Below are 17664 nucleotides of genomic sequence, written 5' to 3'. Positions count from 1 at the left end.
CACAGCCCAGACGGGAAGATTTATTTTTAGAAATTTTATTAGTATTTTTTTAAAATAACAATAATAACTTTTTATAATAACTATGTCACGTACTAGGCTAAAACTGTAAATCATTACCTCATTTAGTGCTTACAATCTTAATATTATAGCATTGCCCAAGAGCTCAGAGCTCTAATTCTATTCCCCAAGTAACCACATTTAACAATTTGGTGTGCATCTTTCCAGCATGTTTGCCTATCCATTGTCTTACTAGTGCTGCTGTAACAGAAACCACAAGTGGATGACTTTAACAAACAGAAGTTTATTCTCTCACAGTTTAGGAGTCTAGAAGTCTGAATTCAGGGCACCAGCTCCAGGGGAATGCTTTCTTTCTCAGCTCTAGGGGAAGGTCCTTATCATCAGTCTTCCCCTGGGTGTAGGATTTTCTCAGCGCAGGAATCCTAGGTTCAAAGGACATGCTCCACTCCCGGCTCTTCTTTCTTGGTGACAGGAGGTCCCTCTCCTCTCTTCTTGCTTCTATCTTTTATATCTTAAAAGAGATTGACTGAAAATACAGTATAATCATGTAGATTGTGTCCTGCCTCATTAACATAACTGCCTGTAATCTTGCCTTCATTAGAGGTTAGGATTTACAACACACAGTAGGATAATTATATCAGATCACAAAATGGGACAACCACAATACTGGGAATCATGGCCTAGTCAAGTTGACGTACATTTTTGGGGGATACAGTTCAATCCATGACATCCATCTATATAGCTAAATTTATATCTTATCTGCATATAATGTATATATGTGCTTTTTCTTACACAAATGAAAGCATAGTTCCACAATTTTCTCTTTTCACTTAGTATATATAGATCTACCTCAGTTACTTAATAGCAGCATAGTTTTCCCTTATATCTGTATGCCTTTATTTAGCCAGTCTCTTATTGATGAACATATAAAATGTTTCCGGTGTTTTGCTATGATAAGTGGTCTTGAATGAATACCATTATACTTACATTCAGCACATTCCTGTGAATGTATCTTATGAGAATTTCCTAGAAGTGAATTGCCTGAATCAAAAAGAAAACACATTTAAATTTTTTACATCTGTTTCCCTCTAAAGAGATTATACACATTTATATTTCTACCTATAGTAGAGACTTTCCATTTCTCCACATTCCTGCCAAACTGGGTATTATCAATCTTTTTAATATGTGCCAGGCCTCTTAGCTGAAAAATGACATTTTATGTGCCATTCCTTAATTTCGAGTAAGATTGATAATCTTTCATGTTAACTTTTTAATTTCTTTTTCTGGAAATTACCTATTAATGATCTTTATCCATTTTCTATTGGATTCTTGACTTTTTGCTTATTTATCTCTTTATGAATTAGTAGCTCATAAAAAGGAATGTATTGAAAAGTTATGCTGTAACACTCCATCCTTCCTACATCTGCTCCCTATACCCATTGCTGTCCAGTCAATTCCAACTCTTGGTGACCTTCTAGAACACAGTAGAACTGCCCCATAGGGTTTCCAAGCCTATAACCTTTACAGAAGCAAACTGCCACATTTTTCTCCTGTGGAGCCACTGGGTGGGTTCAAATTGCCAACTTTTTGGTTAACAGCCAAGTGCTTAGCCACTGTGCCACTTTTATTAGTTCCTTGTGTATTGATTGGTGTTTCTTTGTGCAAATAAAGCAAATATAAATATATATTCTTAATTTCCTACTTTTTTATACTTCTGCACTTTAACAGTATATCCTGGAGATGTTTTCATAATCAGAACATAGCTTTTTCCTTCTTTTTTCAGCTGCGTAGTATTTCCAATGCAGATGTAGCACAGTTTATTTAATAAGTCCCTTATAAATAAACATTGGGTTGTTTCCAGTCTTTTATAATGACGAACAATGCCTTTGTACATATGTTATTTCATGCATGTGCAGCTATATATATCTGTGTGTATAGCTATAAGTGTATACAGTAAAACCTGCAAACGCCGGAACCTGTGTAAGGCAGAAACCTGTCAGAGAAGGACAGCTCAAATATTTTCCACCAGAAGGAGAGATAGAAAAGCTGTAAGACTGTACCATTAAAGGTGGAAAACTTGTGAGACCCAGAAAAACAAGCCAGTCCTTTTGAGTTCTGACTGTCACAGGTTTCATAGCAACCCTGCAAATATAAACATATATATAGTCTCTGTGGGATATTACAGTTTAAAATTTATGAGGCAGAAAGGTTATATATAATAACAGTGTTCAGAGTGTGGCCATGGGAGCAGGTTTTCCCCCTTCTCTATCTTCTAGACCTGCATATTGTGGTGCAGTATAACTAGGTTTGGCATCAGATAGACCTGAGTGTGAATAATAACTCTGACCCTAACTAACCTTGCAACCTTAGGCAAGTTATTTAACTTTGTTGATCTTTGGTTCCCTTATCTGTAAAATGGGTATAGTATTGTTTACCTTACATGGTGGTTGTGGGAACTGGCTAAAAATTAGTGTTCTTTCTCAAAGACAGTACTACGCCCTTGAAAGAAGGATACATGTCTTGTTAATCTCTACAGTTCTTATCACAGTGTTTGGCACATATCTGGCATTCAAAAATATATGCTAAATTGTTAATGAGTAAATAAACAGACTTGACTGGTTCTTATGCATTTAGCAAATATTTCATTTCCCTGGCCCTGCCCTTTTCTCATTTTTCTCATATTTCTCTAATTTCTTCAACTCTGATTTCTTTTCTTCTTCCCAACTCCTAACTACTAATTCCTAATATATCCTTGACCTTCTGTTCTTTTCTATTCCTCATTTAGCCTTCAGTCAGGTTTCACTGCCCAAATAAATAAATAGCCCAAACCAAAATCCTCCACCACTATCATGCTTTAATTTCATCACTACTGCTAAAGAACTAAACACCAAGGAAGTTCATAGTTAAGCAGATGTTGAGCTGTTGCTTCTGGTTTGACGTTTAAGAGTAGAAAAAACACTGTAGTTGACAAGTTGGTAGAAAAGTACTGGTATGTCTATCTTGGGCTAGAATCAACATGACTTTGGTCTTTGTTTCCTGAACAAACGCTATGCAAGTGATAAGAAATCCAAAATACCTTAACTAGCTAAAAAATCAAATGGAAAATCAATAGTTAGGTTCAGCTGCTTCAGTAAGGTAACCTCTGGGAAGATCTTCTGGTCTGATACTTTATCAGACCCCATCTGGGCTTAAAAATCAAACCAAACCCATTGCCGTTGAGTCAATTCTGACTCATAGGGACCGTATAGGACAGAGTAAAACTGCCCCATAGGGTTTCCAAGGAGCGCCTGGTGGAATCAAACTGCTGACCTTTTGGTTGGCAGCTGTAGCTCTTAACCACTATGCCACCAGGGTTTCCAAGCTCTGATAGGACAAGTAAATCTTAAAATAAGTAATTGAAGACCCAAAGGTAGAAATCAAGGCATTAAGGTTATTCATCCAAGACCACGCAGTTAGTTGCAGAGTTGGGATTGTACAGTGCCTAAACCCCAGTTCAGTTGTGCAGCCATCCAAATGCTTTCCTTTCTTAGAATTAGACATCCTTCAGTTTCATCTTACCCTCTGGCCCTTAAGGTCCTTCTCAGCCCTTAATAGTAGATATTTTGCTCAACTCTGTTGCTGTTGTTGTGTGCCCATCAAGTTGATCTCGACTCATAACTACCCTATAGGACAGGGTAGAACTGCCCCATGGGGTTTCCTAAGCTGTAATCTTTATAGGAGCAGATAGCCAGATCTTTTCTCCTGTGGAGATGCTGGTGTGTTCAAACCACCAACCTTATGGTTAGCAGCCAAATGCTTAACCATTGTGCCACCAGGGCTCTTTAGCTCAACTCTAGCTCTTTCTAATTCAGCTTTTTTAACCGGGCAAACTCAGTTTGGTGGGCCTTCACATGCTGCTCTCAATGTTTAAGGATGTCAGATCCTAAAAGCAAAGAACTGTCTTTCAACCTTAGCCCACTGAAGGTTCCTACACTGGTCACTGTCAGCATTGAAGAATCACTTGGCCCCTAATTGTCCTGACAGGATCTGAATAGTTTTAGGCCCCATCTAAGCTGTTATTTTGCTGGTTAAAAATGGGAATTTGTCTACTTCTTTAATCCTGATCTCAAGGTATTGACAGGACCATCTTACTTTCTACCTTTGGGTCTTCAGTTACTTATTCTAAGATTTACTTAAAAAAAAAATTTTTTTTTTTTTTTATCAGAGCTTGAAAACCATGCCACCAGAATAAGTAATTGAGCTAAGGAGCCCTGGTGGCACAATGGTTAAGCATTTGGCTGCTAACCATAAGGTTGGTGGTTTGAACACACCAGCATCTCCACAGGAGAAAAGATCTGGCTATCTGCTCCTATAAAGATTACAGCTTAGGAAACCCCATGGGGCAGTTCTACCCTGTCCTATAGGGTAGCTATGAGTCGAGATCAACTTGATGGGCACACAACAACAGCAACAGAGTTGAGCAAAATATCTACTATTAAGGGCTGAGAAGGACCTTAAGGGCCAGAGGGTAAGATGAAACTGAAGGATGTCTAATTCTAAGAAAGGAAAGCATTTGGATGGCTGCACAACTGAACTGGGGTTTAGGCACTGTACAATCCCAACTCTGCAACTAACCATGTGGTCTTGGACAAATAACCTCAATGCCTTGATTTTGTCATCCTTCAAAGTGACAAAATAGTATTCACTGCTAGGGTTGTTATAAGTATTTAATGAGTTAAAAAAATGCTTAGAACAGAGCTTTGCACGTAGTAAGTACTCAGTAAGTATAAATTTTTATTACTGTTGATTTTATTATCATTATTATCAATAGCATCAATAAACAAAGAACTCTATCCAGGACAAAGATACTTGTGCCCCAAAGGAAAGTTCCATATTGAGCAGCCTTGCTGTCTTTGTATCCTCTAGGCCCCTCTAGGCCTCAGGCAAAAGGGGAAAATCAGACACTTCTTTCCTATCTCCCCGTGGTGGCGGGGAGGAACTTAGGTGGCTTTTACCCATTTCACTGAGTGGTTTGTTCCTGTTTGTTAAGACTAGAGGATGGGAGTGGGAAGTGAAGGTAGCTGTGAATCAAACCAATTTTGAGCTGTCTTTTGTTCCTCTTGTTGTGCTTGTTTCTTTTACTCACAGAACAATACTATCAAGACCTCAAAATACAGTTTCTTTAACTTCCTGCCCCTGAACCTATTTGAACAGTTCCAGAGACTTGCAAATGCATATTTCCTCATTTTGCTGTGCCTACAGGTATTTTTTTTTTTTTACAGGTATTTCATTTTGAGATCTTTATCACAGAACATTTTATCAACTTTCTGGGGTCAGGTTGTGTAATCAGTCCTTCCTCCTCCCTAAGCTGAGAGATGTCTTTCCTCTTTAGACAACAGGCAAAAAGATGGCTGGAGTCTCAGGACAATCCCCTAGAGTAGCTGTGGTCAGGATTGGCCAGTGTAAAACAAGCCTCTACAAGAGGAAGGAGATAAGGCTCCAAGGAAGGGGAGCTTCCTCAGCATGGCTGCCTGGCCACAGTTCAACTTGACCATAAGAGGCCACAGAGTCTTCACCCTAACCACAACTGTAATCCTGTCTTATATTGTCAGCACCCACTGACTCCTCCATGTTGTCCTAGCCTCCCTAACAGAAAGTTAACATGCAGGAGTGTTCAGGAAGGAGAATGATTTAGAACACAAGGCAAGGAAGCAGGGCAGGGTAGACGCAAACTGGGAGAGAGGGACAGATTGTCTCACTTTTCCTTGTGCTGAAGGGGATTTGGAGTATATGCCGTTTTCCCAACTCCAGTCTTAACCTTCTGCCCCCAGCACCCTTCATTGTTAGGAGAGATCTGGCCCTTTGCCAGCAAGACAAAGTAGTGGAGTTCAAGACAGAGAGGTGGCAACTTACAGCCTCCTCTCTTTCTTCCTCCCTTGGGAAAATGTTTATTTATATTTTGGGGGTCATATGAAAGCTACAATAGTGGCAAGTAACTCAGATAATTGAGCCTATTATGAAGCTTTAGCGGTGAAAATGGTGGTGGGGGTAAGGGAGCAGGGGGAATATATTGTCCTTTAAGCTTTTGACCTAAGATTTTCTTCCTTTCCCTCTCACAGTTGATTCCCCAGATATCTTCCTTGGCATGGTACTCAACTGTGGTACCCCTGATGGTGGTGCTGTCCATCACAGGAGTGAAAGATGCCATCGATGACCTGGTGAAGTGGCTTCCTGGACCTCTAATCCCTCACTGTACCTAGTCAGGCTATGGGGCAAGAAGGACTTCCTAGAACTACGTAGTGCTAAGAAGTGCTGAATGGAAAGAGATATTTCCCTTTCTTGTTTGCTTGTCTATTCCAGAGGAATATGTAATTCCCTTAGGCTCAAGAATGGTGGTCTATAATGGCTAGAAAGGACAATACAAAGCCTTTCTCTGTCTTTCTGCCACCACCACTTTTAGCCCCTCTTCCAAACTTCCTTCCATCTCTTTAATAACCCATCTGTTCCTTTACTCCCGTCTTAGCTTTCTCCAGCTTTGTTCTCATCCTTCTCCCTGTTTTCCCATTTTTATCTCCATCTTCTCTTCCTCCTTCCTTCTCCTATCCTTCCTCTTCCTTCTATCCTCTCCACATTCCCCTTTTCCTCCCCAACTCTCCCTATTTCCTTTCCAACATTGAATTCTATTAGGTGTGTACATCTGGGAACCTTGTGGTTTTCAAAAACCTCATGGCATACACAGAGGTCGGCTCCTTTCCTAGCCTTGAAAGGAGAAACTGGCTCACAGCGAGTGCTACATGGCTCCCTCTTTGCTCCTTACAGCAGACCTGACATAGAAAGGTGAGGCTGAGGACTAGTACCACACCCACGAGTGGGATTTGGGAAGCCAGTCCTGTTGATCTGCTTGGCTTCCCTAAGAGAGTTCCTCTGAGTTTGCCAGGATAAATTTTAGACCAAAGTTTGAAAGCAGGATGTTTTATCAGCTCTTTAACTCTATAACTCTTTAAAACCAGAATTAGCACATGTAGTAGTTTAAATTTCAGACACAATTCAGATGTATAAAAATGTAGTAACTTTCTCTATAGCTGAACTCAATTTAACTCATAAACAGCCTCCCAATCAATTTCCATTAAGGGCTAGAAACTTAACTTGCCAATTCAGGGTAACCCAGTTATTTCTGGTTTAGAACTCAGTGTCTTTAGGATAAATATTCTAATATTTTCAGGATTGTTCCCAACCCCTCCCCCAATCCTACCCTTTTCCCAGGGAGTACTCTCAACTGTAAAAAAAAAAAAAAAAAGGAGGGGATTAATGTGAGTCCTGGCGTCAGGACATACCCTGCATTTGTCTCCCTTCTATTTGGTCTTTGAATACTGACTTTTTTCCTTACTGCATCCACTGTAGAAGCTTTCGTATGTTAACCATAGTTAGGGTGGGGTGGGGGTATGCTTGAGAACACTTAGCTTCCCTATATCTACCAACTTATATGGAACTTTGTGGTCCTGTCTACTGACATGTATTCTCTCCTCTGTGGCTTTTGGCCTAAATTGTTTGTTCTCTTGCCCCTGGCTTTGGATTTTGATATTCAAAGGCAGGATTTTGTCTCTCTCTTTTACCTGGGTTCTTTTTCTGACCTCCCTTTCAAACATCTCCCCAGAGGCAATCAATTTTTAATGGTAGAAGGGCTTCAGGGAGAAAAAAAGAATTACAAAAAAGGGAAAGTACATTGGGTAGTATTTCAAATATTATCCTTCTACATTTTTTTTTTTTTACATACAGATTGCTACATGTCAATTTCCTGAACATTTTCGTTTGTAATTTTAGAAAAGACATCAAAATGACACTCAAGTAAACAACCGTCCTGTTCTGCTGTTGGTGAATGGCAAGTAAGTCTTCCTAGGGAAGCCAATTTAGATAAGACCGTCTCCGGGGAAGCTTTGCCTTGCTAAAGCCTGGAGTGCTGGGTGCTTTGGAGTGGTAATTCTGAAACCCAACCAAACCCATTGTCGTCAAGTTGATTCTGACTCATAATGACTCTATAGAACAGAGTAGAACTGCCGCATAGGGGTTCCAAGGCTGCAAATCTTTACAGAAGCAGAATGCCGCAACTTCCTTCCACGGAGCGACCGGTAGGTTCAAACGGCCAACCTTTCGGTTAGCAGCTGCGCCACCAGGGTTCCCTGAAGGGTACTTCAGGACAGTGAAAAGAACCTCAGATTGGACATCAAAAGAACGTGTTTCTAGATCTAGCATGTCCTAAACTTGCCACATGACCTCATACCTTTCTGAGCCTCAATTTTCTTATCTATAAAGTGAAGATAATATTTCATACCCTAGAGGATGCTTATGAAAATAAAAATAAATTATTATATGTTAAGACAATTAATAAATTATAAAATGTTATTAATATGCTAGGCATCATTGTTAATGTAGGGGTCACAAGGAGACACCTGTCTTTAGTACATTGATCGATTCCAATGTGGCCTATTGGGCATTCTACTTTAGCCTTTGGTTAGGTCATCTTTTGTGTTAACAGTCTAAAGAAAGTATTGGTGTTGACCCCATTGCTGTGGTGTTTGGTCATAACTATTTAAAAGGCTGGGCCAACTTTTATATTTGGTGGGATCCTGTAAAATTTGAACAACATACCTTTGGCAGAAATGGAGGAAGGTAAGCATAATTCACAGCTTTAATATAAGGCAAAATATGAAAAAATATCATAAGATATACAAATAATAGGAATTAATATAGGAATTAATAAAAATGAGTGGTGGTAGTTGGCTAAAGGAGTCAAGGAACACTTCCTGGAGGAGCTAATATTTGTGCTAGGTCTTAAAATATGGGGAGGAATTAAACAAGTAGCGATTGTATGAAAGGAAAAGTGACCAGTGTGAACAGAAGCTGAGGGGCAAGGAAATGCAAACCTGAAGGAATTCAAGATTGAAGGCCAGTTCCATGGTGGCCTTGCAGACCACCAGTAGTTATAGTTTTTATTATATAATTCTATTATCTGGCATTCTTGGGCATCTAATCCTGTTATTCATTGTGTCTTCTGGTTCTTACTCATAGTGGATTGTTTCCTCAAGTGTTTTGGAAGCCCAACACAGGATACCAACAAAATAATTAGTTATGATTAAAAGGAAAAGGGGAAAAGAAGAAAGGAAAAGACAAAACTGTGTATTAGAAACTTGCCAGTCTAGGGAGTCACTGACCAAATGAATTTATTAAATGAATTCCCGAAGTAGCTTGAGCACTTGGGTCTTATAAGACTATTGGAGAAGGATTTGTTATGGAGTGATTTTAGAGTGGGAGTCAACAAACAGGGCCCTGGTAGGAACTGCTTAGACTTTGTAAGCCAATGAGTGTCTAGTTTAACATGTGCAGTGAGGCTGGTTGTTGAAACTGTTCATAGCCTTCTTTTTCTAGAACACATGGGTCTGAGCAGAACTCCTGTTGAAGAAGTTTGTGTTTTGCAAGTTGTGATTTCTTTGGTTTTTATTTTCTCAATTTTGGTTATAAGCTCATCTTTAGAGGATGAGCTTTCTTTATGGGAGTGTTTCTTTGTGGGAATTCTAAGTGGCCTGAGTTGAGATTGCCTTCCTCCAGAGGGGTTTTGTATTTGCTTCTGCCAGGTGCCTCAGGGGTATCACTGACTGAGACCGAATTTGGAAGACATATAAATTTGAACCAGATACCACATGAGGTTAAAGATTCTCAGAGGAGAGGTCCCTACTCCTTACTTCCCAACTCCCCAGTCTAAGATAGATATACTTTCTTGCCAGTGTGTCGATTTCTTTTTCTTCTAGACACCACCCCCCCCCACCCCCGCCGCCCTTCACTAATGACATTGTCCTTCAAGGTTCCTGGCTTTATGAGGGGTTCTTAGTTCCAACTCACTGTCTCATAAGGTGTCATCTCGGCAGACCTTAAAACCCAAGTTACTAGATAATTAAGACTGACAGTGACCTTGCTCACCCAGGACAAAAACAGCTTTAAAATATACTTACTTTTCTGGATTTCAGTCCCCCTTTTTTCCCTGGCACTTTATTTTGTGGCAAGCTCAGTCTTGCTTTTTAAAGAATGTTGGCTCTATTTATCTAGTTTCTAAGTATTTGCAGTAGAAAAATTTGTAGGTTATCTAGTCCAGTACAGTACGTTGCACAACTCCAGGAGGTACCATTCACACCCAACAGAGAATCTTATGTGAATAGTGCCCCATGGAGTCAAAGCATTGTCTTTTCCAGCTCTTGGACTATATTTTCTAAACTAAAAGTTAGGATGCAGTACCTGGAAATTAGAAATGTACCATGGCACAACAGAAGGGAATGTCTACCCCTCTCCCAAATCAGGGACACACGCTTGTTATAATGCTCAGGAACAAACTGATAATAGTTTGTCCTCTTCTTATGTAACAGAATATAAGCTTTTAAATCTTAGGAGAAGCCAGAATGTAATGGTCTTTCTCTTCGTGTTTTACTGGTGAAAATCATGGCGGTTAGAATGCCAGGGAACTAGAAAAAGTGAACAAGACAAAATAAAACAAATACTTAGATTGTCTTTCTCCAAGGCTTGTAGCTACCCATTAGTATGACCAGAAAATTCTCGGAAGGAAAATGTGAATTTATACAAAAGAACTTTTTTTTTTTTAATAAAAGAAATTTGACCTGTTTCAAAGCAGCTGTCTTTCCAGAAAAGGAGCTCTGGGGATACCCATGCCTTTGTGTCTGTCAAAGAGGTGATATATGTCATGCCCTAAAGATAGCCAGGCTGCATTCAAAGGCAAAATGGGCAATGGCCTCTAGCCATGCCCTCTCTTTCCCAGCTCTTTCCATGTTTGGCATAATAGAAATATTGCAAGGGGATGGCTCATATTCCAAAATGCTTGTTGTGGCAATGTGTACATTGTCCTTAGTCCTTAATCAGGAGGGAAGGATTTATTGGCCCTATGTAGTTGGGGAAATTGAGGTTCAAAAAAGAGGAGAGAAGAGAGCCAGCATTATTGTAGAATCTGCTCCTAATGCCAGGCTGCCTTTTATGGGAAGTGGGGACTCCAGGGGTCAAGGTATTCCCATTTCAACATAAGTAAATAAAATTGTACAGGCATATGATAGAATATATTTTAGCTATCAAAAAGAATGAGCAACATATTCTATATGTGCTCTCAAAAATATATTATTAAATGAAAAATGCAAAATGCAAGAAATTGTGTATCTAGTGTATAGTTTTTAAACATATGTTGTATGTGATTATATGGATTAATATTTTCTAGAAGGAAATACAGAAAATTACTAACAGTGGTCACCTTGGGGGAACAAAGGGGGACTTTCATTTTTCCCTTTACACAGTTCTTTACTATTTGAACTATTTTTTACCATATATATATATTACTTTTAATTTAAAAATAATTATGTATGTGTATATCTACATATACTTTTTATGCAGTTTTAGAAAATTCTTATCAACAGCCATCTTCCTCCCCATAAACACAGACTGCTCACCTGGACTTGCTTAAAGTAGGGGACCATCTCCCTCAAGCGTTAGAGCCTGAAGTCAAGAGACTTGGGCCCCACTCCTGATTGTAACAAGGATGCATCACAAACCAGTTTGGTTCTCCTCTGAGCTTTGTCTTCGTCTGTTTTTTTGGTTGTTTTGCTTTCTTGATTATCAAAACAGCATTGGGGAAGTTCTCAGAGCAGACATTCAAGGGCCATTTTCTTATAGGGTGGAGAAGGACAGATGGATGAACGTCCAAGTGGGAGATATAATAAAACTAGAAAATAATCACCCTGTCACGGTGAGTGTCTCTTTTGGTATGAGTGGTAGCTCTGATACCACTGCTTCGGGCGACCTTCATCTGCCTCACTTTGCATCCGGAGGTCAGCAGGTCCTGTGGTAAGCTGTCTTTGGCCCTCTCTCACCATTGCTACAGGTAAAATGTAAGTAGTTTTGGGAGGGAGACTGTGGTGGTAGTGATGGATCCAAGACAAAGAAAATAAACCAAATGTCCACAAAATTCTTAGAATGAACATTAGTTCCTGAGATGATTGCTTTTATCATCCTGTAATGTTAAAAGCCTGCCTTTCTGCTGTCTTTTGACTTTTCTGACCACAGGCAGATGTATTATTACTTTCTAGCAGTGAGCCCTGCAGTCTGACATACATAGAAACTGCAGAACTGGATGGGTAAGTGTTCCCTCCTGTCATTCCATTAAGAAAATTTAGTCAGCTTAGGGTGGTTCCTCACTGAGGCAGAACATGATACAGGCAATGAATGCTGTTCTCACATGGAAGCTGGAAGGTGTTCTCAGATGGAAGTGTATGCGTCAGTGAGGCTGGAAATAATCCAGATGAGAGAAGACAGGAAGCCAAGCCCTTGGGACCCTCCAGTCTAAGACTGAGCTCCTGACAGCAAAATTGAGCCTACACTGGGTGCATAATCTGGGCAAATCAACCCCATATTATATAGCTCTAAAATGGAGACATTCTGTTGACTGTATTCAACAATGCTGCATAGTAGGAAAGAGGTTACCAAAACTCTAAAATTTCAAAATAGAGTTCTGAAGTTCCCTGGGGAAAAAATTGAGTATGGAGGTAACTATTTAACCATAACATACTGTGTGTCTTAGTCGTCTAGTACTGTTATAACAGAAATACCACAAGCGGATGGCTTTAACAAACAGAAGTTTATTCTCTCATGGTAAAGTGGGCTAAAAGTCCAAATTCACGGTGTCAGCTCCAGGGGAAGGCTTTGTCTCTCTGTTGGCCTTCTCATCAATCTTCCCCCAGACCAGGAGCTCCTGTGCACAGGGATCCTGGGTCCCAAGGGCGCACTCTGCTCCCGGCAGCGCCGTCTTAGTGGTATGAGGTCCCGCACTCTCTGCTTGCTTCCCTTTCCTTTTATCTCTTGAGAGATAAAGGTGGTCCAGGCCATACCCCAAGGAAACTCTTTTTACATTGGATCAGGGAGGTGACTTGAGTAAGGGTAGTGTTACAATCCCACTCTAATCCTCTGAACATAAAATTACAATCACAAAGTGGAGGACAACCACACAATACTGGGAATCACAGCTTAACCAAGTTGATACACACATTTTGAGGGGGACATAATTCAATCCATGACAATGTGTAAGGCTAAGGTCTTAGGAGGAATAGGGGCCATCTTCAGAAAGCTTGTCCTGTGGTGTTTCATGTCTATCTGCATTTTAAAATTATTACTCTTGGTGCACACAAGTTTTTTGAAATGTGGCTTCCATTTTTGCTTCTGTCTCTGTGTATTCCTATATCAGGAAACTGTTCACTGGAGTCCCTTCATTGTCTGATACCTATTTATTGATACACTGAGATGTGTGTAGGTTCTTTACTTATTCTTGAAGAGACCAGGTGCCTCCTCCAGGTTGTGATGTGTCTTCAGCCTCTCTAGAGCATCTGTTCAGAAAGATCTCATGGGTTGGTTAAAGTAGTGGTAGGGTGTCACAGAGCAAGTGGCAGAGAGAAAGGAGTGAGTGGGCTAACACTCTGCTTCCTTACAGAGCCATCCCACCTCAATATCATCCATGAGAAAGGGAAACAATGGGAGTGACTCTTAGGACTCAGACTTATAGCCCAAGCTCTCCTAGAAATACCTATTTTCTAAAACCCTGTAAAGGAGTCAGAGTCATTGGACCTGTGCTGCTGTTGTATGTATGTCCTGCACTCTGGTGACTGTGTGTTCTTTACTCTAGTGAAACCAACCTGAAAGTGAAGCAGGCCATCTCGGTTACCAGCAACATGGAAGATAACCTGGAGCTACTGTCTGCCTTTGATGGTGAGTTAGGAAATAGGTTTCCCCACCCAAATTCATCAGTAAAGTACTGGTTAAAGTATGGTATGTCTATACAGTGTACTCCAAAAGATTAATATCACTTATCTCTACACAATGGTGTCTCTTGATACTTTTAGTATTGAATAAATTTTTACAAAGGGCATATTTTACATTACTAATTACAAAAAAGTTCAGTTATTTCCATTTGAAAAAAGAAAAACACTAGGCTTTCTTTGTTAAGTAGTCTTTTTGTTTTTTTCAGATTCAGAGCTTATATGATTTTCCAGTGCTTATTGTGATCAGTTGTCATGTAGGTTTTTTTCTCTCTTGGATGATCCATGTCACATGCAGAATTCTCTTTTTTGATGCCCAGAATCCTTTGCTTGCCTTTCTGCAGGGAGCTGGGAGAAATGAGCAGCAGATGAGAGGACAGGAAAAAGATGTGTATATTTTGAAAGAGGGATTTTCTTTCCTCTTTTCTGTTAAGCCTCCTCCATCCTGTTAGGAAAGGCCTAAGATTACAGAGCCAGGACTCTTACCCCTTAATTTTTCTGCAGGAAAAGTAAACTGTGAGCCTCCCAATAACAAGTTGGACAAATTCACAGGAATACTGACATATAAGGGGAATAAGTACCTCTTGGACCATGACAAGCTGCTGCTCCGAGGCTGTACCATCAGGAATACAGATTGGTGCTATGGCTTGGTGATTTATACTGGTATGTTTCCCTGGAGTCACAGCCAGACCCCCAGCCTCCTGGATCCCATTCATGGCCAGGTTGTACACTCTTAAGATTTCAGGATTTGGATATTGGTTCTTAGACGAGAACACCATGGCTTTGAGATTAGATGGATGGATGGACAGATGGATGACAGACAGATGGACAGACAGGAAAAAAATGTAGGGGGGTTAAAGCTTATTTCTTTTAGAAAAAAAAGCGGCTTTTTTTCCAAACAAAGAAATGAGCTGCCAGCATATCATTTCTTTGTGTTTCAAGACCATAGGACCCTCATGAACCTTTCTAAGCATGTCTGGACACAGGGGAAAGCGTACAAATAGAGTAAGTACACACAGAATGAGCGTGCGAAAGGGGAACATGTAGTATTGGAGAGTATACATGAGAGTATCTGCTTGTAGATTATTCCCATGAGGAAAGAACAGACACAGTGTTCATTATGGAGAAGAATATAAAATATAATGTCAAAAGTTCATGCCAAAGAAAAGGCACATATGGCTTATTAGCAGTGGCCCCTCTTGAGAAATCACTTGGTCCACAATCAGTTATATTTAGTGAGAGATTTTCTTGGATTAAGTTGTGGTTCAGGACAATGAAGGAAGTTCCTACTTAACCCAGGCCATCAATGACAATCGATATTGATGACACCAACCATAGTGGGAAGATGAGGACACTGGAGTTAGCATAAAAAAAAAAAAATTTTTTTTTTTTTTTTGAGGAGGATTTACCACAGTGAATACTACTCGATTCAGGTTCCCGGAGCTCCCCTCCACTCCGCAGAGGTTGGGGTCCCATATTCTTCATGTATATGGAAAATAATATGACCAAAGCCCTAGGGAGAAGCTTAAGAGTCCATAAAAATCTTGGTGGAACTTTTTCATTGGTTCTTGGCTTATAGTGGCACCTTCCAGACTGCCTAGTGCCCAAACTCAAATGATTTGAATAGACTTATTTCCTTCATTGCTCTTCAGCAACCATCCCCACACATTGTCACACAGAGAAAGCTCATTTTTCAGCCAAAGGCTTTTTCCTTTACAGCAATAGTAGTAAGATTGCCAACCAGCACAAATTTAGTTAAGGTTTCCTCTGATTCTTGATTACATGGTAGTGAGAAACCTTTTGGGATGCTGGGGCTGGGAGGCTCAGAGCAGAGGAGAGCTGATGACAACTAAAACCATCCTGAGGTATTCCATACAGAATGGAGTTGCTGTTTCTGCTAACATGATGCCCAAGTTCTACCATGATTTCCACCTCCTTTTTTTTTTTTTTTTACAAGATAAAATAAATTTTTATTATTTTTTTAATCATTTTTGTTGTGCTTTAAGTGAAAGTTTACAAATCAAGTCAGTCTCTCACACAAAAACCCATATACACCTTACTACATACTCCCAATTACTCTCCCCCTAATAAGACAGCCCGCTCCCTCCCTCGACTCTCTCTTTTTGTGTCCATTTCGCCAGCTTCTAACCTCCTCTACCCTCTCATCTCCCCTCCAGGCAGGAGATGCCAACTTAGTCTCAAGTGTCCACCTGATCCAAGAAGCTCACTCCTCACCAGCATCCCTCTCCAACCCACTGTCCAGTCCAATCCATGTCTGAAGAGTTGGCTTCGGGAATGGTTCCTGTCCTGGGCCAACAGAAGGTCTGGGGTCCAAGACCACGGGGTCCTTCCAGTCTCAGTCAGACCATTAAGTCTGGTCTTTTTATGAGAATGTGGGGTCTGCATCCCACTGTTCTCCTGCTCCCTCAGGGGTTCTCTGTTGTGTTCCCTGTCAGGGCAGTCATCGGTTGTAGCCGGGCACCATCTACTTCTTCTGGTCTCAGGCTGATATAGTCTCTGGTTCATGTGACCCTTTCTGTCTCTTGGGCTCATAGTTACTTTGTGTCCTTGGTGTTCTTCATTCTCCTTTGATCCAGGTGGGTTGAGACTCATTGATGCATCTTAGATGGCTGCTTGCTAGCGTTTAAGATCTCAGACGCCACTCTTCAAAGTGGGAGGCAGAATGTTTTCTTAATAGATTTTGTTATGCCAATTGAATTAGATGTCCCCTGAAACCATGGTCCCCAAACCCCTGCCCCTACTACGCTGGCCTTCAAAGCATTCAGTTTATTCAGGAAACTTCTTTGCTTTTGGTTTAGTCCAGTTTTGCAGACCTTCCCTGTATTGTGTGCTGTCTTTCCCTTCACCTAAAGTAGTTCTTATCTACTATCTAATTAGTGAATACCCCTCTCACACTCTCCTTCCCTCCCCCTTCTCGTAACCACAAAAGAATGTTTTCTTCTCAGTTTAAACTATTTCTCAAGGTCTTATAATAGTGGTCTTATACAATATTTGTCCTTTTGTAACTGACTGATTTCACTCAGTATAATGCCTTCCAGGTTCTTCCATGTTATGAAATGTTTCACAGATTCATCACTGTTCTTCATCGATGCATAGTATTCCATTGTGTGAACATACCATCATTTATTTATCCATTCATCTGATGAAGGGCACCTTGGTTGCTTCCATCTTTTTGCTATTGTAAACAGTGCTGCAGTGAACATGGGTGTGCATATCTGTTCGTGTAAAGGCTCTTATTTCTCTAGGATATATTCCGAGGAGTGGGATTGATGGATTGTATGCTAGTTCTATTTCTAGCTTTTTAGGGAAGCACCAAATCGATTTCCAAACTGGTTGTACCATGTTACATTCCCACCAGCAGTGTATAAGTGCTCCAATGTCTCCACAGCCTCTCCAACATTTATTATTTTGTGTCTTTTGGATTAATGCCAGCCTTGTTGGAGTGAGATGGAATCTCATTGTAGTTTTGATTTGCATTTCTCTAATGGCTAATGATTGTGAGCATTTCCTCATGTATCTGTTAACTACCTGAATGTCTTCTTTAGTGAAGTGTCTATTCATATCTTTTGCCCATTTTTTAATTCAGTTATTTGTCTTTTTGTAGTTGAATTTTTGCAGTATCATGTAGATTTTAGAGATCAGGCACTGATCGGAAATGTCATAGCTAAAAGCTTTTTCTCAGCCTGTAGGTAGTCTTTTTACTCTTTTGCTGAAGTCTTTGGATGAGCATAGGTGTTTGATTTTTAGGAGCTCCCAGTTATCTAGTTTTTCTTCTGCATTTAGTAATATTTTGTAT

The 17664-nt window shown here is 40.2% G+C and overlaps 1 long non-coding RNA gene across 1 annotated transcript in view; it reads right to left on the bottom strand.

Moving 5' to 3' along the window:
- Positions 1 to 277: 277 nt before the first annotated feature.
- LOC135232463 (uncharacterized) overlaps positions 278 to 17664 on the bottom strand; it is a 71263-nt gene continuing 53876 nt past the window's right edge. Inside the window, exons 2-3 of the long non-coding RNA XR_010323068.1 lie at positions 1006 to 1059; positions 278 to 544 (exon numbers count right to left, since the gene is read on the bottom strand). This is a non-coding gene — a long non-coding RNA (uncharacterized LOC135232463). The remainder of the gene's footprint in view (positions 545 to 1005; positions 1060 to 17664) is intronic.

Source organism: Loxodonta africana, chromosome 9 (assembly GCF_030014295.1).
Source record: "Loxodonta africana isolate mLoxAfr1 chromosome 9, mLoxAfr1.hap2, whole genome shotgun sequence".
Taxonomy (NCBI): Eukaryota; Metazoa; Chordata; class Mammalia; order Proboscidea; family Elephantidae; genus Loxodonta; species Loxodonta africana.
The sequence above is the reverse complement of the archived record's forward strand: the minus strand, read 5'-3'. Positions and strand labels throughout refer to the sequence as shown.